Below are 25,878 nucleotides of genomic sequence, written 5' to 3' on the forward strand. Positions count from 1 at the left end.
GGTTCGAAATGCTGTCTTCCATTCGTCTCCAGGGGCAATCCGGATGAGATGGTATGCTCCGCGAAGGTCCAGTTTAGTATAAAAGGAAGCTCCTCGGACTGCCTCCAAGATGTCAGGGATTAAAGGCATAGGATATTTATCTGCCACTGTGATTTTGTTAAGACCCCTGTAGTCAATACAAGGTCGAAGTTCATTAGTCTCCTTCTTTGGAATGAAGAAGAGAGAGGCTCCGGCCGGGGAAACCGACTCAGTAATGAGCCCGTTCCTTAAATTGGTTTGGAGATATTCTTTGAGGACTACCTTTTCTTGTTGGGAAAGGACATACATCCTCCCAAACGGGATAGGTTTGTCCGGAAGAAGTTCAATGTGACAGTCATCTCTTCTATGAGGCGGTAGAGTAGGGAACTGGGGATTGGAAAAGACAGACTGATACTTAGAATAGCATTCCGGAACAATCTCCAAGTTGTTTATTGAGGATACTGGTGAAGGGATCGAGTTTTCAGTCGGGATGTAGATGCCAACTGATTCCTTGGCTAAACAATGGCTGACACAGTATTCCGAGCCGAGGAAAAGAGTACCTGCTGTCCAATTTATAAAGGGGTTATGTCTCCTTAACCAGGGGAGACCCAATATAATGGGGAAATGGGCTGCCTTGATTAAATCGAAAGATAAGGTCTCTTTATGAGAGGCAATTTGACAGACAACAGGTTCTGTCTGTTCTCGGATAGGACCAGAACTTAGTGGATGTCCGTCCACTCCTTGAATAGGAGTGACCATCGCTTTGGGTATACAGTTAATTCCATGTTTATTGGCCCATTGGTCATCAATGAAATTCCCTGCAGCACCGCAATCTATCAGAGCAGGTATGTTCTGTACCATCTGAGTGTGAAAAACAAGAGTAACAGAAATAATAACCATGTTTTGAGTGGTTGCTACTGAGTCCAGATTTACAGGGATTCTCTTCGGGGAATCAGAATCTTGCGCCCCTACCGTTGTTCCCCCTGCGGTAGGGCTTTGAAGTTTCCCGACCCCTTGGCTGGAGTGCGTCGGGGGGGAACTAAAGGACAATCTCGTAACTTATGAGACGAAGCTCCGCAATACATGCATAGTCCCATACTCTTCCTTCTCTCTTTCTCACCTATCGATAGGGGCCCTCTCACTGTTCCTATTTGCATAGGCTCGTCTGAAGTGATAGCTTTATTTGTTACGGGGGGATAATCGAGTTGAGATCGTATGCCTCTAGTTTTCTTCTTTTCAAAAGAACGTTCATGTAAGCGGTAATCGATTTGCATGATGAGTGTGATCATATCCGCTAGATTTGCCGGACGCGGAACCTTAGCTACCTCATCCTTTAATTCGTCTGAAAGTCCTCGTCGGAATAAGGTGAGCAACCCATCGTCTGGCCATCCTGACTCAGAGGAAAGCTGTTTGAAGAGAGTGATATAGGTAAGTAGGTCTTTGTTACCTTGTCTAAGATCTAACAGTCTTTCTTGCGTGGATACCGAGATCTCTTGTCTACTAAACATTGCTTTCAAACTGTTGGTGAAAGCAGAATAAGAGTCCAAGATCACATTATTAGAGGTCACTAAAGGTGTAGCCCAGGCCAAAGCAGGTCCGGCCAAATGAGAAATCACAAAGCCAATCTTATCTTTGTCTGTTGGAAAGAAGCGGGACTTGAAGGTAAATTGCACAGTGCAGCTATCAAGAAACTCCTTGAGTTTGTGTGGGTCTCCGTCAAACTTGCCTGTATTCAAACATACTGGAGGAGAGTCTGAGAAGGCACGAGTAACCTGTTGTCGTAATTGGGCATTATCCTGTTTAAGAGCTTGTATCTCTAGGGACATTGATTGCATGGCGGCAATTAGTTGTTGCATTTGCTGTTCCATTGAATCACAGTCTGCCGTAGCCTTATTTTATATTTTTATTTTGGGCGTCGCTAACTGTTATGCAATACTAGAACCTTAGGCTAGTTACAATAACTCCCGATTGAATAGGTTTGGAGGTCTTACCTGAGCAGACTGATATGTTCAACGGGAAAGCAAATGCTGAGCTCAAGAATCTCCCCGACCAATGCGTCAACCTCTCAACCGGTAGGGAAACTCAGCGTGAGAGGTACGCACCAGTCAGGGAAACCCTCTGGGGAAGAAAACCCTGGTCGAGCGCAGGATCCGAAGATTGGAGTGTGGTTTGAGTGTGGTTCGCAGGCTGATGACTCCTATTCGATCATGGCGTTGAGTATCGGAAGACTGCTTCTGGAGAGGGGAGAGATGAGAAGCGAAGAGATGAATAGTAGCAGTACAGGAAGGGAAATGGGTAAAAACAGGCAGGAGACTGATTTCCCTGACCTCTTAACCAGCCGGATTAGAAATACCAGGAGAGAAGCCGAGAATACGGGACACAGAGAGTGGTAACTGGAACACTAGTCTGTAAGAAGAAAGTAAAGGTAAGTAGAATCAGATCCTAAAATACTCGAAGAAGGAAGGGACTTGGACGAGAGTTTTTGTTAATACCCAGAATGCAGTAACTCGAGAACTCTGAGGCAGCGTTTCAGAATGAGACGCTAGATGAATCCGGGGAATATGTATCTGCCAAGAATGCTGGATAGAGGATCTGGAAGGTCAAGAGAAGAGGGGTTAGTAATGGTAGAGGTAGAGGCTTTACGAAGGATTGAGATTGCCTAGTTGCGAACTCACGGAGCATCCGCTAGCACAGTAGCGACGCGAAGAGCTGGAAGTCTCCATGGCCTATGAAGAGTCACGTGAGCGGTACGCCGTACCTCTGGCGAACGTGAGAGGACTGGAACGGCAATAGCGGAACCGTTCGTACTGCGATCCACCATCTTGGAGGTACCATTCCGAACGGAACCGCAGAGCCGGCTTCTAGACCAAAGGGACCAGCGCTTCGTGAGTGTAACACTTCTATCCTTATTGACCTTTCTGCAGCATTTGATACTATTGATTACTCTCTCCTCATCTCCTCTTTCCATTCTTGGTCTATCAGGCTGGTTTCTTACATGGTTCCGCTCTTAACTTTCCAAGCATTTGTACTCCGTAACATGGGCTGGTCAAACTTCTGCATCCTATCTTCTCTGTGGTGTCCCTTGATGGGTCTGTCTTCAGCTCTCTGCTTTTCTCACTGTGTACTGCCTCTTTGTGCTCTTATTTCGTCTGTTGATCTCTTCTTTAATCTCAATGCCGTTGACACCCACATGTGCGTCTCCTTTTCTTCTTTCAATGATACTTTGCACTCCACTATTTCTAACTGTCTTTCTGCAATGCAAAACTGCATGTCTTCACATTTCCTCCATCTCAGTCCCTCTAAGACAGTTTCTATTTTTTCATGCTACCACGATTCCTCTCGCTATTTCTCCACCTTCTTTCCTCCCCTCCTTCCTTTCTCTGCTTCTGCTCGTAACCTAGTGGTAATTTTTGACCCCTCTCTTTCTCCTTATATATTTCTTCTACTGCTCAATCCTGCCGCTATGCTGTCGTGCTCGACCTTCTCTCTTGTCATGCTACGAAGTCTCTTCTTTCCTGTTTGGTCTTCTCTCGTATGGACTATTGCCAGCTCTTCTCATTGGTCGGCTTGCTTCCCATCTTCTTCCTGATCAGACTGCATAACAAGCAAGCATGATGTGACTATACATGCACAGCTGTAATAAAACATGTTTTTTTTCTGAGCTTGTCTTTCTCCAGCATAGGATCTTTCATAGATTCATATGCTTGAATATTCCCCGTCGTCAGACTGGGAATCCTCGGTGATAAAAATAATAAAAAATGTTTTTAATATACACACATTGCTACATAGCAATGCATGTACGTAGCCCATTATGGCCTATGAGCCATTCTATTATGTAGTCCCTCCACCTCACTTTGGTCCTCTATGACCCCAACCAATGAGGTGGCAGGGTTTAAGCTCCGCCCCAGGCAGCCATCTTCAGATTTTTCACAGCAGTCTAATTGACACAGGGAATCCTCAAGCTCTCTGATTTTTTTCGAATTGACTTCAAATTTCACAGTAGTGTATATTTTTATATACTCTACCACATTCCCCTGGCTAGGGGCTATCACCACTGGTTTTTGGGGTGTCAAAAAACTTTGATTTGACCCAGTATTCGTTGAGTGAACTTTCTCTTCAGATGGCTGACCATCAGACTACCAAGAAGCCTTTCCTCTTCAGGGATTGCAAGAGGTGCAAGAGAAAGGTGGTTTGCATGAAAGATCCCCATGATCATTGTATATATGTCTTTATCCTCATGACATCCAAAAATGTCACATGTGCAAGTCTTTCAACTAAAACCCTACAAGACAGGCATAGAAGACTTCTCCTGCATTTGGAAGCTAAGGAACTTAATTCTGATGAGGAATCTGCGAAGACAGCCCCTGTTCACTCCAGCAAGTTGGCTGAGAAGCAAACTTGCCAAAACTACCTCCAAAGGTAAGGAGGAGTTTGCAAAAAACCAGGGGGTGGGGGGGCAGTCGTCCATGGAGAGGCCGTCTACGAGCGGCAGTACAGGTAGAGGCCCATCGTCCACCAAGCCGTTGACGGCATCCTCATCGACCACCACGCAAAACCGCATCGTCCACGACGAAGTCCTCATCAGCGAGTTTATCATCCACGAAACAATCGTCGACGAAGGAGGCTCATCACTTGTCGACGAAGCACTCGTCGACTGAGAAGTTACCGTCCACAAAATCTTCTTCCATGCACTCATCAACGGATAAAGGCAAGCTACCGTCCACGAAATCAACGGGAGAAACGTGCGTCACAATGAGCTCACCCAGGACCCCTATTAAAGATCACAAAAGGCCCACAAGTTCCGTTACTGACGGAAGAAGTAGGGCCCAAAACGCCCCTCGCTGACGCCACTGTTACACCAACCAATTTCTTAGGAGAAATGCCAGAGCTGCCTAATGTCATCCTGCAAGAGGAATTTTCAGACACTGAGTTTGTTGAGGAACAACACTGTCTTACACCTAAGGAATGCAGTCCTGCTTGGCAACCTACTACAGAGATGCCTGCTGATCCTTATGACGCAGTGCTAATGTTATCAATGCAAAGGATCATTGAAGAGTTCAACAGACGACAAAATGAAAAAAGCAAGGCAACTGTACCGAGGGAGTCTAATCCTCCGCAGAGGGATTTTTCACCTCGACAAAGCACGTCAAGACATTCGCCTTCCAGGAGTAGGCCACAGAAAAGGGTGTGTTCACCCAAGCCACTGCGCAGGTCTAGGAGCAGGACACTCAGTGCTTCACCGACAAGGGTCCCTTCTCTGTCATCGTCGCACCGGACAAGGTTTCCAGCTAGAGATGCAACGATTGTACCATCCTCTGTTTTGGTCTCAGACTGGCAAGAAGATCCTTTCAGAGGGTTTTCTGAACCGGAAGAAGGCGAGATCACGCAAGAACTGGACACTAGTGAATGGGACGATTACATTGTCGAAAAGCCCAGAAAGAAAGATTCTTCGGGCGGCTCTACACCTCCGGATGATCTAGTCTCTTTTCATACTATCATCGGCAAAGCCGCAAAATTGTTCCGGTTACAGGTCACATTGGAGGGGAAGAAGTCGGTGCTCTGAGCACAGGAACTAGCGTAGGAGAACTGTTACTACCATTCCTCTCCTCGACACCATTTGGGAGTCAGGTTCCAAGATATTGGCCACACCCTTATCCACTCCGGCTCTAGCTTCCAGGCCAGAGAAAAAGTACTAGGCACCGGAGTCTTCTCCTCTTTGTCTTCGAGGTCATACAAAACCGGACTCGGTTATCAGTCACAGCTAGGAAAAAGTTGACCAATCCAGCATCACCTCTATCAGCCCCACCAGACAAGGACGGTCGCAAACTAGAGGCTATGGGCAGGAAAGTGTCCGCATCAGCATTGCTTACCATCAGAGCAGGCAAAGCGCTGGCCATGACAGCGAGATTCGACTGCAAACTTTGGCTCCGTATGTCCAAGCTGGCCAAACAGCTACCCGTAGAACTCCAGGAGGAAGCCAGGTCAATTATCGCCGATGGTGAAGCAGCTACGGATCACATGATTGACGCTGCAGTTGATGTGGCAGAGTCAGGTTTCTGGCAGATGGCCCACGGCACAGTGCTGAGACGACAAGCCTGGATGAAGGCTACCAATTACAGACCTGAGGTCCAAGTGCAGATTTTGGATATGCCCTTCGATGGTCAAGAACTCTTTGGGGAAAAAGATTGATGACCACCTCAAAGGAATCAAAATGGACACAGCACGTGCCATCAGCTCCTTGAAAGACAAAGACCAGGATTGCCGGTCGTTTCGTCCATTTTCGAGGTTCATCCTCGAAGTATATAGGTTTTAACCGCCCTTCCTACGGCCAGAAGTCGCAGGGTAGTTCATACCAGGACTTCAAATACCAATCTTTCAATAAGTATGCCCAGAGAGGAAGGCGGGGCGCTGCTCAAGGGAAGTCGCAGAGCAAGCAAAACTGACAGTCTTGCTCCTTCACCCCTCAACGTCACACCCCGGTGGGGGGAAGGGTGTGCCAGTTCTACCAACGCCGGCAGTCAATAACCTCAGACAAATGGGTGTTACAGGTGGTGCGCGAGGGACACACCTTGGAATTTCTAGACCAGCCCCCTTCCTTACTCCCGGCTCCGCACAAGGTACACATGTTAAAGCAAGTCCTGTCCGAAATGCAGAAATTGCTGCACAAAGTAGTGATCGAGCCAGTACCTTACTCTCTAAAGGGGAAGGGTTTCTACTCCCGTTTCTTCCTCGTCAAAAAGAATGGTCAATGGCGACCCATATTGGACCTGAGAGCGCTAAACAAATATATCAAGCGTAGCAAATTCAAGATAACTCTGCAAGGAGTGCTCCCTTGGCTAAACATGCACGATTTCTTGGCCTTTCTAGACTTGGAGGACGCATACTTCCACGTACCGATCCATCCGGCAGACAGAAAATTCCTCAGGTTCACTGTGGGCGAGCTTCATTTTCAGTTTCGAGTGCTCCTGTTCGGTCTTGAGATCAGCATCAAGGGTGTTTACAAAATGCCTAGCACCAGTGGCTGCAAAACTCAGGAGGACAGGAACAGAAGTCTTTCCATATCTGGACAACTGGTTGATAAGCGCGGGTTCCGCCTCAAGCGCGCACTTGGCAGTTCCAGAGACAACAAATCTCCTAAGAGGATTAGGTTTCACCATAAACGAAACTAAGTCCTGTCCAGTTCCCAGCAAGACAGTTTCTTTCCTGGGAGCCGATCTCGACACCAACATTCCTAGAGTGAGACTGTCGACAGAAAGAGCATCGGCATTTCTCCACTTGACCTCTTGTTTCTTAGGGAGAGAAACGACATCAGTGTGCTCTTACAAGTCCCTCCTGGGCATGATGTTCTCATGTATATTCCTCATACCAAATTGCAAGCTTCGCATGGGGCCTGTTAAGGAAGCACTGGACCACCAATGGAAACAAGCTCTCGGTTTGTGGGAGGACATCGTCCAGATTCCTACGACTCTGCATAGGGCTCTTCGATGGTGGAACTCTCCGCAGTACCTCTTACAGGGAATGCCGTTTCAAACACCAACGTCGACCCTTCTCCTGAGGACGGACGCGTCTCTTTCGGGCTGGGGCGCTCATCTTGCAGACCTACAAACCAAGGGCTCCTGGTCACCCCAGGAGTCGCAACTCTACATCGTGTTGGAACTCAGGGCCATTCGGTGGGCGCTGAGAGCTTTCCTTACGGTAGTAGCGGGGCAGGTACTCTCTGTACAGACAGACAACACGACCTCCATGCACTACAAAAACAAGCAAGGAGGCACGAGGTCGGATCTTGTCGCAAGAAGCTCAACTACTATGGGCATGGGCCCTGTATCACAGAGTTCAAATCAAGTCGGAACATCTTCTGGGAGTGGAAAATGTCCTAGCGGACAAGCTGAGCAGGGACTACATGTCTTCTCACGAGTGGGAGCTGGACGAGAAGGAAGCCCAACGGATTTTCACCTTGAGGCCATCCACATCTCAATCATTTTGCCAACAGAGCCAACAAGAAATGCAAAATGTTCGTCTCCAGGTACCCAGAGAGATGCTTTCTCAGTGGATTGGACGGGAAATGCCTATATGCCTCCCCCAACCTCCCATTCCCCTCATTTCGAGGATATTACGCAGGCCGAAAGAGCAGAAGTTTTCTATGATCCTAATTTCCCTGGACTGGGCACGGCAGGTCTGGTACTCGACCCTACAGCACCTGTCCCAATGGCCCCCGATTCGCCTCAAGGCGCATCAGTATCTATTGATGCAACAGAACCGCAAGGTCCTCAATCAAGATCCAACGAGCCTGTCTCTCAAGGCTTGGTTCCTGAGCAATGCAAACTGATGAATCTCAATCTTCCTGCGGAATGCTGGGATATAATCAGGGCCTCTAGGGGCCCCCTTCTACACGCATCACCTACACTAGGAGACACTACAGACATATGCTATTGATCCCCCTCATCACTTCGGTTGAGCAAGTAGTTCCTTGCACTTGGCCAAAGCGGGTCTTTCACTGTCTTCGATCAAGGTCCACCTATCAGCCATAATGGCATACACGACGGCCCAGGAGACGCAGTCCTTACTCTCCCTTCCGGCCGTTAAGGTCTTCCTTAAAGGACTTCTACGTACATACCCGCCTACGCCCACGCCGGTTCCAGCCTGGAGCTTGAACACAGTGCTAACAGCCCTCATGGAGTCTCCTTACGAGCCCATCCACAGGTGCGACATAAAGTTCTTGTCATGGAAAATGGCTTTCTTAATAGCCATTACTTCGGCCTGGAGGATCAGTGAGTTACAAGCCTTATCTTCTGAACCTCCCTTCATCTTGTTCCATAAGGACCGTGTCATTTGAAGACCACACCCTAAGTTCTTTCCGAAGGTAGTATTGGAAATGACGCTCACAGAACACATTGTCTTACCAACTTTCTTCCAGAATCATTTTTTGAAAGTAGAACGAACATTGCATTCTCTGGACATAGCAAGAGTGTTAAAGTTTTATTTGCAAAGGACTAGAGAGTTCAGTTCTTCAAATAGGCTGTTCATCGCCTTCTCTGGCCATACAAAGGGCCAGCATATTTCCAAACAAGGTCTGGCACGCTGGGTCTCCTCTTGCATCACCCACTGCCAACAGACGAAAGGCGACCCCCTTTCCAAACCATCGTCAGCGCACTCCACCAGAGGGAGAGTGGCGTCAACAGCATTCCACGCAGGGGTGGCCCTGAAGGACATATGCACAGCTGCCACGTTAAGCACTCTACACACGTTCGCTAAACACTACTGCCTGGCTGAAGATAACAACAAAGAAACTGCAGTTGGACAGGCAGAGCCATACCTTAAGGTAGGACCAGCCTCCTTTTCCCACCTTTCCTGGAGTATGTAACCGTTGTGTTGCTGCATGGTAAAGGTTTGATCAGAAATGTTTTTTCTGTATTTGCATATATGGATATGATGGTGGCATGTTTTGTTTAACTGCTTGGTATTCTATTCAAGCATCTGAATCTATGAAAGATCCAATGCTGGAGAAGTCTGTTACTTACCTGTAACTGTATTTCTCCAGCATTGTTATCTTTCATAGATTCACATGCGCCCACCCGCCTCCCCTGAGAGGCTGCTCCTACGCTCAGCATCCATCATACTGTAGTCTCTACAGGTCAAAATCTGAAGATGGCTGCCTGGGCGGAACTTAAGCCCTGCCACCTCGTTGGTTGGGGGTCGTAGAGGACCAAAGTGAGGTGGAGGGACTACACAATAGGCTATAGGCCTATATGGCTCATAGGCCATATTGGGCTATGCACATGCATTGCTATGTAGCAATGTGTGTATATTAAAATGTTTAATAATAATTTTTATCACCAAGGATTCCCAGTTTGATAGGGAAAATTCAAGCATCTGAATCTATGAAAGATACCAATGCTGAAGAAATACAGTTACAGGTAAGTAACTAAGACATCATTTATTTCTTATTTTTGTCACGAAAAAATGAAGGCAAAAAAGTTGGATTAAATTGTCATCAATGTGTCCAAAGTCAAAGCTAAATGCCCTAGTACAGTTACAGACTAAAGTGCAAGAACACTGGGAAGAGTTGTGAATTCCATTGCATAATGCCGTGGAAGAGGGCAGTAAATGGCTGACGCTGGAAGAAGTCTTCCCTCCCAACGTTCCATTGTTTCATTATCTTTTGTTTTGAAAAGATTATTATGAAAAGAAAGCCAACAGGCACCAACAAAACTAAGTGTGGCATGGGTGGGGTGTAGAGCCATTACTCTACTCCAGAAATCCCTCGCCACTCTACCTTACCTTTCATAATGTAGACTGCCATAGACTTACACCATGCATACTTGGAAAGAAATGTGACCACCAATCCAAATCCACTCTTGGGAGAACTGTAAATGTTGCATTCCATCACAGACTACCATACTAGCCGCATCTATAATGATCAAGCTTAGCCTGCATCTCTTTAGACAGGTGTAACAATGTTGGCATATGCCACACTTGGATGTCATCCTCAACTCGAGCCCTCATCGCGTCTACATAGAAATATGAATGTTAGCATGTGCCACACTTAGATGTCATCCTAACTTTACCTTCCGTCACTTCTAGACAGGGTTATGAATGTTAGCATGTGCTAACCTTGAATGAAACTGTGAGTGATGACAAGTGCCACACTTGGATGGAATAGTGAATGAGAGCGGGCATCACACCTTGACACAATTTGCAAGGACAGCAATGCCAACTAACCAATGCACGAACAACTTCAGCCCTCTGCATACACCTCTCAAACTCTAACCAAACATCACCACAAACCTAAATACAGCAATCCGCACAAACTTCACTACATTGCAACAACAAAGCAAACCACACAGACTTTCACAAAAGCACACGACTACCGTCCGTAAACCGCCCCAAGCCCAGCCAATGGAACCTCCGGGCTGAGGCAGCCAACAGCTCATCACTTCTCTCTTGCACTTTTCCAGCTTATTCCCACTAACTAACCACCCCCCCCCCCCTTTCTCCCTTTTTCAGAGCCGCCAGAGCGCCACTCTGGCAGTGATAGTGCGCGATACAAATATCCTTTAACATTAACCCCAACTCTGTAAAATGATGCAATAATTTCCAACTTCTTCGGCCATTATAAGCAATTAAAGAGTGGTAACATCCCATGACCCTTGTTAAAGGGCCCAGGTTTGCTCGGCCTTTTAACATGGATGAGCGCCATTACAATTTCGTAATTAAGCAACTGTTGCACTCGTGATATTAACAAATGGAGAGATTGAAATATGAGCAACAGCTAAACGTATATCCTTTCGGGCAGCATCCAGTGAGCAGGTGACCGCTGGGCAAGCACACAGCATGCTGTAAACCTAATTCAGTCTGACAGTTTGCACTACATTTGTTTTACCGCTGTGTCGCTAGCCTGCATTCAGTAGCTGGGCCTGCTGTGCAGCAGTGTGTTTTCGGCGAGGTGAATATAGACCAAGCTAGCACAGCTCATTAGTATGCACAACCTGGGCAGGGATAACAATTCCCTTTTGCGTAATCCCGGCTTCAGTCAGTCCTGTGCGCCTGCCTCTCCAGCATGGCTATTGCCTGTCCCCAATTCGGTGATTGAACAGTGAACGACAAACTCGCATGCAGGCTGCAGGGCTTCCATTCTGCCTCGCTGTCAGTGCTCCAACGTCTGCATCTTGGCTTTTTTCCAATTCTGAGCTGCTGTTGTCTGATTAGCCTGTTGCCTTTAGCAATGCAGCAGAACATTTCAAGTGGCAGATGAGGGAAATGGTGAGGTTTGCTGTGTCATTTGCACCTATGCCTCCCAAGTAGTACAAGACAATTCTATCTTTATGGTGTATTTTCCTCATACTGTGAGGAACTTGAACATGATGTTTGCAGCTTGCACTGCTTCTCTGAGGCGCAGGTTGGGGCTAGGGTAGAGTGACAACCAAAGGCCAGGCCTACCATCCATGCTGGCATAGTTAGCTGAAATCCAGCTAAACCAAACACTGTACTCTAAGCTAGTGTATTTACTGAGGGTTGGGGTAGCAGACACATACGCAGACAGGCCTTGACCCGTCCCCTAACCTAGCCCAGGTAAAGCAGCAGTTTTAAGTTTAATACAAATGAACCAACATTGCAGAAATCATGGATTGACACACAGTCCATGTTACTCGGGCACCAGTACAAACCAACGTGTTTCCTTACAAAAGAACGTGTGGTAATGTGAAGAATAGCTAAAGTAAGATGCAGTTTGAGGTCATCCATTTTCTTAAATGCAAAACGTGGAGGAAAAAAATAATCAAACCAGGCATGCAAAGCTGTTCAGTTTTTAAAATGAGGTTGCATTGCGATCAAAGCCTGCACGTTTTGGGTACAAAATATTGTGTTCTTAATACAGCACCACAAAAGGCCGCGTCACCTTACTCATGTACATATAAGGCAGGATGCACTGTGAGACGCCTATACTCCAGCGACACACTCAAGCCTTGGTCCATGCCACAGGATGACCCTCAAACCCAGCCTACGCAAAGCTGCAACCATAATCTTAAACAAATGACCAAAATGGCCGAAATCATGGCTGTGGCATGCACAAATGTACACGGACAGCACTACAAACCAACGTGCTTGCTAACAAAAGGTAACCTGGAAATTTCAAGTACGATTAAAGTAAATTGTACACTCAACATTCATGAAGGCTAAACCTGGTGACAAATCACATACAAAGCATGCCAGGCAGTTCAGATACTGAAGTGTGCACTTCAAATCAAAGCATATGCACATGGTAAAAATAAGTACTTATATAAGGTGAGAGGCAAACGATTTCTACACTTTCCAAATAGACACACATTTGGGCCTTTCCAGTGCCATAAGAATTGCTGCTGCTGACCTTCACCAATCTGAAAGCTGCTAAGCCTTCAAGGAACTGATTGAGAGTACCTGGCTCTGAGACCTCTTCCCGAGCTACGAGGGACCATTGTGCACCAGCTGATTTTTGCCAAAGCTCCCTGGATGTCAGACCGTCGAAAGGCTGCTGACCGGGACCACCGCAGAATCATGAAACGAAGCGCCCGGACATTTAAATCCATCACTGTCGACGACCGCTGTTGGCGACCGGAGCCGCCGTGCTCCCTTGTCTAAGAACACTGAAACAAGGACTCCCTTGCTCATCCTCGTCGACCGCTTTCGTCCTTCCGGAGAAAGTCAAGGCTGCCAAGGAGAATCCGCTGGTGGGTTTCCTGCCACCTGAAGACCACAGAGACACTGATGGCCCAGCACCCTTGCTGGGCCAAAGTTCTTCATTACCTCTGTGGCAACAAACGCTCGTCGTCTAGGTGCACCGCACGACTCAGCTTGCAGGACGATTTCGACCGATCGTCAACGAGCACCACAAGAACTGAAGCAGCTGCCGCAACGACAGGGTTCACCCTTTCTTCACCGATTCTCGACGACCCGTGACTCCTGCCATAAAGGGAGTGCACTCAAAGGCCCGTCGACGACTCACCGGAGAAATCTATGAAACCAGGTACTTTGGGGTCGTTGAACCTTTAGAGGGAATTAAGACCATATTAAGCATAATTGGACTGGGCTTGTCAATACACTTTATTTACAGGTTGCCCAGGTGGGGGGAGCCTTGCACAGAACTGTCTCCAAGTAGACCGGGGACTGTTCTGCCGTTGCTTGATTTAACTTGCTTTCTTTCTGTGGTCTATCATTGATTCATCTTATAATCTGATTTGTATGCTATTTTGGGGCTGTTGGCTGTGGACGCATTTTAAAGGAATCGCTAGAAAGAGTGGTACCACATAGACCTGTATATATTTGCCATTATAGTATTGCCAGAGTACAAAGTGTGTTATTGTGATTGTGTATATAATGTGAACCTTATTTATATAAAGACTGTGTTTTCACTAACATAGTGTGTGGACATTCCTTTGTGGGGTCTTGGGGACTAAACTGTACTTAAGAACCAGCCCACATCACCTCCTGAGAGCTTAAGCCTTGATGTGTTTCGACTCTGCCATATAGACAGCAGGAGTACAGCTACCCCCTCCAGTCTTTACAATAACTCTTCCAGCCAAGATAAGCATTTTAACCTTTAAGGGGTAGTTCGGTCAGAAATGTTATTGGGCCAATCAATCGGCATGTATTTTAGAGCAAACAGTTTGTTACTTTAACAAATGCGAAAACGACGGTTCAGGTACCGCCATCTTGTGGTAATCTTATCCGTTGATCCATCGCCATAAGTTCAAGTGCCCTTGCGGCACTAATTCAGATCAACCGCCCCAAGTGCTGACATCACTAGAAGCTCAGGATGAGCTCCACCTATTTTAATGACGTTAGTGGGCAGCGTAGCCAAGCGTACCCCGTCATCACCAACGTCATAACGTTATCTAACGTAGACCCAGGAACATAAACGCACACATCCACAACAGACGCAAAATGATAAAAAGTTTATTTTGAAGAAAACAGCAGTAGTCAGGAGCGTAACAACTACTTTTATTTTTGTCATAACACTGAAAAGAGATAATTAAGTCTACAAAAAAACATGGGTAATCTTTTCCAATAGTGGTTAAAGCTTGTGAACATCACATGGTTCTAATTTTTTAACTGTGAACAGTGATCTTATAATGCTGATTCCGTTCATAGATTGATTAATCCCAGTCTTTGCATTCTTCAGAGTTACCTTCCATCACTGATTTCTCATCGAGGCATATGGTGTTTCATTACAGAGAAGAAATGAGTGTTTAAAATTTCAAATGCAACTCTTTCACATCTGCACGTTTTCACAACCTATAGGCTGCTATGTTGCTCCTTATTACTGTAACTGCAAAAAGGACAGATTGGTGTCTGGCAATCGTCCCAGATAATGGTTCTCACAGATGCGTTGGTGATAATTGTCGAATTGTGGTTAAAGACGCCGGCGACCAGTGAACTGTGCCCATGACAGGCACACATCAGTATAATATGACTATGGAAAATCGAGAATGCAAAAATATATTTCAGTACCCAATTCATAATTGTATATACACAGTACATATTTATGGTAACTATCAATTTCAGTTACAATTAACACGTACAATATCTATTATTCAGTCAAATTGAACATTCATCCGTCACAACGTAAATCATGTAGCATACAGCACACTTGCTATCCTCACTTCAATAAATATTATTTAAAACTTTGCTTACATTGTGTCTTGTGTTTCCATTCTCCCTATGTGACGGATGACCAATTGCTTCGAAAGACCGATCTCAGTTATAAAAACGTAACATTCCTTCGTAAGCTTTCAATATAGTGAATCTTATCACTTCTTTGTGGATATGCAACACATATTGGCCTTCAAGTTGTTAGTGCGGTGGATTCAAGGACACATAACAATGCGACCCTTCAGCTATGCACTTAAAAACAATAAAATATTCCAAGTATCCCACATACGAAAATATTTACTTCCTTTTCAATGGTATCAATGCTCCCGGTCCCACAACATGGACATATTCTTTCAAAGATGATCCTAGGCGAGTTGCAGACAGGCTTGGATTTCCCTACACGTCAATACGGAAATGTCCGGAAAAAAGACCAATTAATAGTGCAGAGCATTTTTTTGGGCCAAAGTTGGCCACTTTTCTGAAATAAACTGAATTTGAATACAAAAGCAGTGGGTTAATATATGTATAGACTGCACGAATGGACCGGGCAGGGAGGAGGGTGGGGCATGGGGCGATTTTGCACCAGACTGGGTGGACTGTTGCAGCCAGGGCAACACGTGCAATGAGCAACAATAAAAAGAAAAAAAGTTTACATCACTAAAGTTCCATCATGCCTCGAATGATTGCAGTTTTGAAAGGCTTACTGGCTTCTGTGTAAATCTATTCCAGCAATCATATTGATTACTGTATTGGTGCCTGCACACCTGGTTGTCCTCCACATGTGGGCCTCCACAGTAAGTTGTAAATATGCAAAGTCACAGGCACATGTTCATAGCGCACATTGGCAAGACCTATTCCTTTTCTCATTATTTCAATGTTGGCTAACACTGTGGGACATAAACCTTTGGTCTATTGCTATCTGCAGTCCCTTAACACGATTCCCACTTGTGAGGTTAGACTTCATTTATTTTATTTATTGGTTATTTGTAAAGCGGCTATAAATAAATGTTGTTTTGTGACACCACAAGACAAAAAGGGGGAAAGGGGCAGGGAAGCAAAAACCAATAGCGGTCCTACTGGGCCTTGTCATTTGGATCATGCAAGAGCAGTAACAAGAAGTGTAGGCGGACAGAAGGGGGGTGTAGGTCAGGCAGAAGGGAAAAGGCTAGGGTGGGAGGGAGGTGCGGGCGGGCAAGATGAGGTATAAAAGTGCAGGGGGATGGGGCGGGGAAGAAGAGGGCCAATGGGCTAGACAAGTGCTAAGGGGAGGCCAGGTGGGCAAGTGCCAGGGGAAGCAGGGAGTGAGGACTACTTGCGAAGCACTAGGACAGGGGTGTACCAAGCTTGGTGGGAATGCACACCTGCCAGGCTTTTGTAAGGGGAAAGGGATCCAGAAGGGCAAGTGCAGGTTGTGTGTGTGTGTGTGTGTGTTGGGGGTGGGGGGAAGGAAAACAGGATGCTGGGGTATACTGGGCGAGGAGGGCCTGGTGCCCTGTGGAGCTCAGAAGGGACCAGGCTGCCAGTCAATGCGACAGAGCGGGGCATTAGCAGGGGAGTTGAAGAGAAACGTTGGGTCTTGAGAATCTTCTGGAACTTAAGGAGATCAGGCTAAACCCTAGAGGGGCGGGGAGGCCATTACAGAGGGCTGCTCCTGCCGAGGAAAGTAATCTTCCCCACACTCTCTGCTTGGAATAGCGTCTGATCTGCAGAGAATTGCAGCTAGATGACGAAAGGTCTCTAAGAGGGAGTTATTTAGGTAAAGAATCAGATGTAGTGGGGTCCCTGGCCCCAGAAAGCCTTGTGGATGATCCAGAGGGTCTTGAACTTGACCATCGCAGCCACCAGGAGACAGTGGAAATATATTTGGCTTGAGACGTGCAATCCCTGAGCTTGAGGCCAAGGATACCTCTTGCAGTCCTATTCTGGATTAGTTAACGAAGGCGAAGGGAGGATTTGGGCAGATTGAGGATGAGGCTGTTGCAGTAGTCCAGGCTTGAGAGGACCAGAGCTCTGGAGACCGTTTCTGTATGTCTTCTGCTCCAATGTTCTGCTTAGTTTCTTCAACTATTGTGAGCCCATTACAAACAGGGCTCGAAATTAGGATTGGATAAACAGGAATTACAAGCAGTGCAAGGGTAGTCAGCAGTAACCGGTCAACAGGAGCTACCACTGGAATAAGGAGCTAGTTTATAGCTTTAAATCAGTTGGCCTGGGGGAGCCAAAAATAGCCCCTGATAACTGTTGGTTTTAAGCTCACCAGTCTCTTCTACATTTGATTTGAATTACATACTTGAAGAAATATGAGACTGACATTTATTGTTCTAATATAAATCAATTATATTGATGGTAATACACAAATCAAAGAAAAATAGAAATGTTAAGGCACATCTAGTGACATTACTTCACAAACAGTAATTAATTAAAAATACATTTAACAATTACATCTCAAGGGACATTCTATTCCATTTATTGTAGAAGGAATACCATTTCCAAACACTGCGCAAAAGCTTGGCTTTGTTAAACATTGTGAATAGAGCCACATGTCATTTGAGTCTTGAAGTCAACCTTTCAACAAGTTCAAGTTTGGGAGGGCACACCTCTTTTGCAAAGTTCTGTGGCCTAGACTGGGCCCTGAAAACAAAATCTGGATCTTTTCCATGCGTTTGCATGGCCAGTACATTCAATGTCAGATCTTTCACAAATTCAAAATCCATCAGTTAGTAGATTGGCTTTGCCACCCACTGTTTTCCTCTTTTGGTAAACTCCTTGTTGTGAAGGGGCATCCCAAAAATTCTTCCAGTTTTTCTTGTTTCCTTCCAACATTCTCGTTTTGTGCAAGTACAGCCAGTCTTTTTCTGTCCTTCATATCGGCTATGCTAAAATGCAACCTTTTAGGCCTGTACTTTAGGCACATATAATGGAACACCTCCAAATCTCCAGTGTGGCAGAACTCCGAGTCCCCTCATGTCCCTTGAAAGCATATTGTCGTATACAATCTTCTCAAGTGCTGTGTGAAGAGGGGTGCTTGGAACCAATCACCTTTATTTACACTCCTGCTCCTTGCTCAATGGTCCGTGTGCACATTTGTGGACATGTTCATTTTCTTTCCAAGAGTGTATGTTAGAACAATGGTGAATCAATGAACACAATTTTTCAAGCATATCTACAGATCCATTACAAGTTTTTGAGCTCCACCAAAGATGATTGCTGATAGACTGTGACCAATTTGAAACTTTTTCTGTAGCTTTTATTTTCCAGCAGCTGCAACTTTTTTCAAAATTGATTTTTCAACGTGCCATACATCATATTGATGCTTTGTCTGGGAGCTGCTCTTGCATGGCCTTGGCTATTGAAACGTGCATGTCAGTGGCTATCCGGTCTATATGCATTCCTTTGGATTGCAGAAGTTGAATGGATTTAATTAAACCATATTTTTCTATGGCAACAGAGGATGTACATTCAGATAATTGCACAACGACTGAAATGAAAATTTCTTTAGTTTCCATGTCTTGGAAGTGGTATGTGCAGTATTCGGCAGAAAAACCTGGACTTTGTCACTGTCCATCACCAGCCAGCCAGAGCCTTTTGCCAGAGAGAGCATTGCCCATTGACACATGTTCGAGTGTCCATGCCTGGCTAATAGCTGGGAACAAGAAATCCTTCTGATATTTGTAGTACTGGGTTTTTGAAAGGAACTCAAATTCCACAGTTAGAAAAACTTGAAATTGTACCGTACGTTGATCCACTAAACAACAAAGCAGGTGAACAAACTATATTTCCATCAGGCACTTTAGTACAGGTTGAGCAGACCATGACAATGAGTACACAGCTACCCTTTATCTTTAGGTTGGTGCCTTTGACTACACGAGTAAACTTCACCAATGGTTCCCCACAATCATTTTCATAATCTCGATCAGGCAGCAGTCAAATACAATGTATTTTGGTTTCTTTAATAGCCAATCGCCCTGAAGTATACTGGTTTGCGATTCCATGGTGGTGGATAAGTCCTCAACACTAGCAAGAGTGAAGTCCACATCATGAGCACAATCGTAAATCAGTAGCGAACATGCTCTGGTTGTTTGTGTGTGACCTTTCAAATTTGTCGACATGTATTGGGAGATGGGGAACATCGTCTGTTTATTAAATAGCATGTTTTAGAGGGTGTGGATTGTGTGAGCGGTTCTGCAAGCAATTCTGAAACATGTTCTGTGTTGACAGTTTCTTCTGAGTGATGGTGTGCTCTATAAAAATGATCCAGAATTACTTTACATGGGTCACTGCTGACATTCAATTCAAATTCCGGCCACTGTACATCTGCATCACAACACTGAATCTTGCGAGGACCATGCTGAGCCTCAAAATGTAGCTATTCCCAAGTGACAACAGTTTGCCAAGTCACATTAGTTTGTGTAGTTGTTTGAGTCTTGAGGCTGCTCTTCTTCCTGGGCCTCGAATCAAAAAAAAAATGCGCATATAAAGAATATAGGAATTAAAACATGAAACAGAATTTCTTTTAAAAAAATAACTTGTTTATGTACCTCGAATTGGATTTGCCGACCACCAGGACAAGCTAAAAACATTTTGAAATTGTATGAACCTTGAAATGTGCTCTTCCACTTAAAGAATTATTTATACATATATAACAAAATGTTACTAGGGAGAACATTAGAACTTATTACATCACAGTTAAAATGGATAACTGATATTATACAATATTATACAGTATCTTATGTGTACCTCTTGGTTGTCTCTTCCATTTCGACCGCTTCAGTAGTACATTCCTTGTACATAAAAAGTTCAAAGAACATTAAGTTGTTAAACAATTTAATGTTATATTTCATCTCAAAAAGTACATCTTGAGAAAGTTGATTTAATGATTGTCGATTTTACAATACAAGTTAAACTATGTAAAAAGATATGGTTAAATCCTCCCATTTTTAACATTTTAAATTAGTATTGACATAACGTCGAACACTGTGTACATGTAACATTTTAAAATTGCGTATTTGAAAACCGTACCTGATGACCTTCAGAGATGTCGCAGGGAGTTGGTGTGAGATCATCCTGCAAAACATATTGTTTGCTTATTTATATACAATGTGTTTCAAAGCGCTTCAAGGCGGGGAGGGAACATGGGAGAATATAGTGACATTCCTTGATACAATCAGAATGTGAAAAATAAACTATCAGCCTGTCCACATTTCAAATAGTGCAAGTGCTATCGACCATGATGAGACGGGTATGGAGATAGAGACAAACAAGCAGCTACATTTCTATGCCTAACGACAATTGAGGTAATGGTGGAATTTAACAAGAGGAGGGGGAGGGGGTGGTAGAGAGATTGGAGTGAGGGAGAGGAGAAGAACAATATTAGCTACAATCGTTCTAGGCCTGATGACATTTCAGATAGTGCTGGAGGGGGAGAGGTAGGAGTATAAGAGGTGGGGAGGAGACAAACAAGCTGCTATCAAACAGGTCAGCAGACATTAGAGTAAGCGCTATTGACGTTGAGGAGGAGGGGTGGGCAGGAGAAGGAGACAGACAAGCAGTTACATTACTATGCCTTACAACAATTGAGGTAGTGCCGGAATTATTTTTTTTAAACCTATTTATAGCACTTGACATTACAAGGAAGGGTAAATATACAAGCATTTGGTGTACAGCAATGACAATCATGTAGAACAGACATTTCCTCTGGTCGCACAAATAGAATACAAATAAACTGCAATCGGTGCACAATTCAGGTGGAGCTGTTAATAGGAGAAGAGGACTCTGACGATCCATCAACATCACTTGTTGATATAGAGGAGAGGTGAGAGCGGAACGGGGACCAGATATTCCTGGGTTTGGCCATCCGGGGTAGCTGAGTCACCCAAGCCTCTCTTTCGAGGGGATTGGGTCCTCCGATGTATTCCATATCTGACAGTAATTACCACAGCTGTGCTGCTTCGGAAAATCTTTCGGCATCTGCGTCCTGCGTCGATGACGTCGATACGCCGTCCTCGAGGGCCTCCTTCGAGCCGACGTCACCGGATGTTATAAGTAGGACGCACAATGCCCGTAGCCTCAGTTCCATTTTTTCTGCGAACGTGTTTGCTTCGGAGATCTCGGGTCCCCTCGATTCTACTGAATCCTGTTCTTTCGGTTCTTTGAACCGGTTCCTTCATTGCTATCGTATGTCGTCTTCGGCTTCTTCCACCCCGCGGGCTGGGTATAAGAAGTGTCGGGTGTGCGGGTCCAAGATGTCGCTGACGGACACGCACAACACTTGCCTCTGGTGCCTCAGGGAGGACCATGATACGGACGACTGTGTCGCCTGCCAATCGCTCACATCGATGCCTTGCGGGAGCGTAAGAAGAAGCTGTCGGTCGGTAAGGTGGCCAAGCCCCGGAAGTCGCGTTCCACTGGTCTTTCGACGGACGATCCGAGGGGTGGCTCTCTCCATCGTCGTCGGGAGTCCGGGGGTTCTCGGTCTGGGAGTCGGTCCCGCCATTACTCTGCCTCTTCGAGGCACTCCAGGAAGTGATGTCACCGGTCGCCTTCCCCATCCTCTTCCGAGGACTCCGCCCGTCAGCGTGTTGCTTGTCCCAACAAGCATTCCACTCCTGAGGAATGGGATTCCTTCCGAAAGGAGATGTTGGCGATTTTTCAATTGCAGGGCTCCAGTCCGTCCGCGCCGTCTGAGGACGCTGGTCGTGGCCGTGCTAGAGAGACCGCTCGTCCGCCTTCAGGCTCGAGCAGTCGACGCGTCCACCGGGCACATTTAAGGTCCCGGTCAGACAAGGATGGTCGTTCTAGATGCCATCGAGATCGCGAGAACCTGTGAAGTCTTCGAGGAAGACATCAACGGCGGCGCCACCAAGGTCGTCGACGGACTCTCGAGGCCTCGCCTCCGAGGAAGTCGTCGACGCCATCGGCGCCCAGGCTGTCGAGAGACACGCTCGGGGCTCCACCCTCGAGGCCTGTGTCGACGACGTCAAAGCTGTTGGCGCCACGCCCGATGCCGATTCCATCTACACCCTCGACGCCTTTCGAGGCGGCTTTGTCAGGAATGTCTCGTGGTACGGGGGAACCCCCTAGAAAGGCTCTGGCTAAGGCAAAACATGTCTTTGTTCCTTTTTCGGTTCCCTCTTTCCAGCCTCTGGAGTATATTTCTGAAGTGGATGAGGGGGTCTGAGGAAGGTGTGGTTACTGCAGAGGTCCCTGATGACATTGTTTCTGGTCATAGCCAGCTTGAGGACCTGCGCCAGTTCTTGCATGACGCCAGTGGGCTCGACACCTCTCCGGAGGTGGAATTTGGTAGGCCTGAGCCTGGCACGCATGCCGACTCCTTATCGGCGCCTGATGTCGAGGGTCACGGATTACCTGGGGTGGTCTGCCCCCCCCTGGGGATTTTCAGCAGGATGACCTGACTGATATCCTGGACCATAGTCCACCAACTGACCCGCTGCTGCCATTCCATATGGCCTTGCAGAGAAGTCTGGCTGAGGCTTGGACTTTTCCGGAGAGTCTCCCGGAAGTGAGCAAGTCCTTGCCGAAGAAATATCGCCCAGCCAGTGGCGACCCCTGCTACTTGACCACGCATCCCACTCCAGAAAGTTTGGTGGTGCAGGCAGCTACGGCCCCAGCAAAGTAGGCGTCGTACCTTACCATCCCTCCTGATAGGGACGACAAACGTTTTGACGGCTGGGCAAAGAAGGTATTTTCTTCTGGGGGTATGGCGCTTCAGGCTGCCAACTCCGTTTGTGCTTTCTCGTTTCCCGCACACTCTGTGGAACTGTATTTCCCTAGCGGCTGATCATATTCCTGAAGGGGAGGAACGGTTTGGTTTCCTTGCCATCGTGCAGAATGGCAAGGATGCCATGTGTGAATCCTTTCAGTCGGGTCTGGACATGGTTGATTGCGTCAGCCGGTCCATGGTGGCGAGCACTGTAAATACGCAGGTTTGCGTGGTTGCGGAAGTTGGGTTTTACTCCTGATGTGCAGGCCCGCCTCCTCAACATGCCCTTTGATGGTGAACATCTTTTTGGCAGCAAGGCTGACGAGAGTCTTGAGAGGTTGCAGACCTCCAAAGCTGCAGCGAAGTCGTTAGGCGCTGCAGTCCGCCAACTTCCGCCTTTTCGTCCTAGGGGGCAGCAATGGAGGGGGGGGGGGGCTCCTTTCAATATTATTTCTCCTTTAGTAAATCGAGGGGAGCTGCTAGTCAAAGGGACAATTGTAGTAGTGCCAGAGGTGGAAAACAAGGTACTCGAGGTGCCAAGGCCACGTGAGCAGTTGCCTCTTTGCCCTCAGGCACTGCCACAGCCGATTCAGCTCAGTCATGAAGCCCATGCTTCGCCGGTTGGGGGGAAGGCTGGCGCAGCATCTTGTAGAGTGGCGTGCCATTACTTCAGATGTGTGGGTTCTGGAGATCATAGCCCACGGCTACTGTCTTCCTTTCCGGCAGAGGCCTTACGACAATCCTCCAGGGAATCTCTCTTTGAAGAGTCCGAATCCGCTCCTTGCGCAGGAAATTCAATCCCTGCTGGAGAAAGGCGCCATAGAACTGGTGCCTGTAGCGGAGAGGAACAAGGGATGGTATTCCCCTTTTTTTTTTATTTCGAAGAAAGACGGGAGATTGAGACCCATCATGGACTTCAGCGGTTTGAACAAGCTCCTCAGGAAGGACAAGTTCAAGATGGTTACTGTTTCTCAAGTCCTCCAGGCCCTTCAACTTCAGGACTGGTTGGTGTCTCTCGACCTCAAGGACACTTATTTTCATGTGCTGATCCATCCCAAGCACAAGAAGTACCTCAGGTTCGCGGTTGGCGACTCGCACTTTCAGTTTCGGGTCCTGCCGTTCGGATTGACCTCAACTCTGAGCTCATGGTGGTGGTGCCAGCGTATCTCAGGAAAGGGGGGGATTCACGTCTACCCCTACCTGGACGATTGGTTGATCAGGGCGCGCTCTCCCGAGCAAGTCCTGGATCATCTGTCCGTCACCTGCCACTCACTTCACAAGCTGGGCTTCTCCCTCAACTTAAAGAAGTCCCACTTGACGCCAACACAGCGGCTCCAGTACATCGGAGCAGTGCTCGGCACGTCCCTGGGGCAGTGTTTTCCTCCCCAGGTGAGGGCTCCCCACATTCAGCAGATAGTGCACAAGTTTCAGCATGCCCAGAGTGTCCCAGCGTTCGAGTTCTTGATATTGCTCGTCCTCATGGCATCCTGCATTCTTCTGGTGCCAGAGGCCAGGTTGCGGATGAGATCTTTGCAATGGGCTCTCAAGCTCCAGTGGTCACAGTCCTCCGGCAGGATGTTGGACCCCGTTCAGGTGCCACCCTCGGTCGCCCAGGACCTTCTGTGGTGGCCGTCGAAGGCAATCTAATGAGGGGGCTCTGTTTTGGCTACCCTGGCCGGAGGTGACGATCGTGACGGATGCGTCCCTCACGGGATGGGGAGCTCATGCCAACGAGCTGACAGTCAGCGATCGGTGGTCTCTGTCAGAGTCCAGACTCCATATCAATCTGTTGGAGCTGAGGGCTGTCAGGCTTGCCCTGAAGGCTTTTCTGCCGACTGTGCGAGGAAAGAATGTCCTGATTCTGACGGACAACACAGTGGCCATGCACTACCTCAACAAAAAGGGGGGGCAGCGTCACTTCCTCTGTGCAGGGAGGCGATGCAGCTCTAGTTCTGGGCCATCCAGCAGGGAATTTCGATCTCGGCAGTTCATCTGGCTGGAGACAAAAACGAGACGGCGGACCCTCTGAGCAGGCAGAGCGCGATCTCTCACGAGTGGGAGTTGGCTCAGGAGATTCTCCTGGAGATCTTCGCCCTTTAGGGGACCCCTCAAGTGGATCTCTTCGCCTCCAGTGTCAACCGGAAGTGCGAAAGGTTCTGGAAAAGGAGCCTCGGGAGACGCGTTCGTAGTGGAGTGGCCCTTCCCACTGCTGTACGCGTTTCCTCCAGTCCCCGTCATCCCACAAGTGCTACGGAGGTTCGGTTACCGGATGATCCTCATTGCTCCGGCATGGGCCTGGAGGACATGGTACTCGGACCTTCTCGACTTGTCCATCTGCCCTCCACGTAGTCTTCCCTACCAAGACGATCTGCTCTCACGGGAGGGGGGGGTCAGGTCTCCATCCAGAGGTCAGATCCCTCAACCTTCACGCTTGGCTTCTGAAAGGTTGAGGTATAAGGATTGGGACCACCCTGAAGACGTGATGGAGGTGTTGCTTTTGGCCAGACGGCCGGCAACAAAGTCCCTGTACCATTGCCGTTGGAGAAAGTTCTGTGACTGGTGCAGGGTTAAGAATGTGGATCCTTTTTCATGTGACATTCCTGTGGTTCAGTCTTTTTTGCTTTCTTTAGCCCACAGGGGCTTGCAAGTGGGTACCATTAAAGGTTACCTGGCTGCGCTGTCCATGTTTAAGCGCTCGTCTGAGGAATGTTCTTATTTTAAAATCCCTTTAATTTCTCTATTTCTGAAAGGGCTCACTAATGTGTTCCCTCCGTCGCCTTTCCAGGTGCCCGGTTGGTATTTTAACCTTGTTCTCAAGTTCTAATGGGTGCTCTATTTGAGCTTTTGAACTCTTGCCCTTTGAGACTGTTAACCCTTAAAACTGTATTTTTGGTTGCGGTCACTTCTGCTTGCAGGGTGAGTTACAGGCACTTTCAGTTAAGCCAGCCTTCACTGTGTTTCAAAAGGACAGGGTTGTCCTTAGATTTCGTCCTTCTTCCGAAGGTGGTGTCGGAATT

The 25,878-nt window shown here is 47.1% G+C and overlaps 1 protein-coding gene across 1 annotated transcript in view; it reads left to right on the top strand.

Annotated features, from left to right (window-relative positions):
• Nucleotides 1–25,878, top strand: part of PTDSS1 (phosphatidylserine synthase 1) — a 1,048,798-nt gene that overhangs the window by 425,641 nt on the left and 597,279 nt on the right. The gene's annotated exons all lie outside the window — the stretch shown is intronic.

This window comes from Ambystoma mexicanum, chromosome 5q (genome assembly GCF_040938575.1).
Source record: "Ambystoma mexicanum isolate Mex_15411 chromosome 5q, UKY_AmexF1_1, whole genome shotgun sequence".
In the NCBI taxonomy this organism is placed as follows: Eukaryota; Metazoa; Chordata; class Amphibia; order Caudata; family Ambystomatidae; genus Ambystoma; species Ambystoma mexicanum.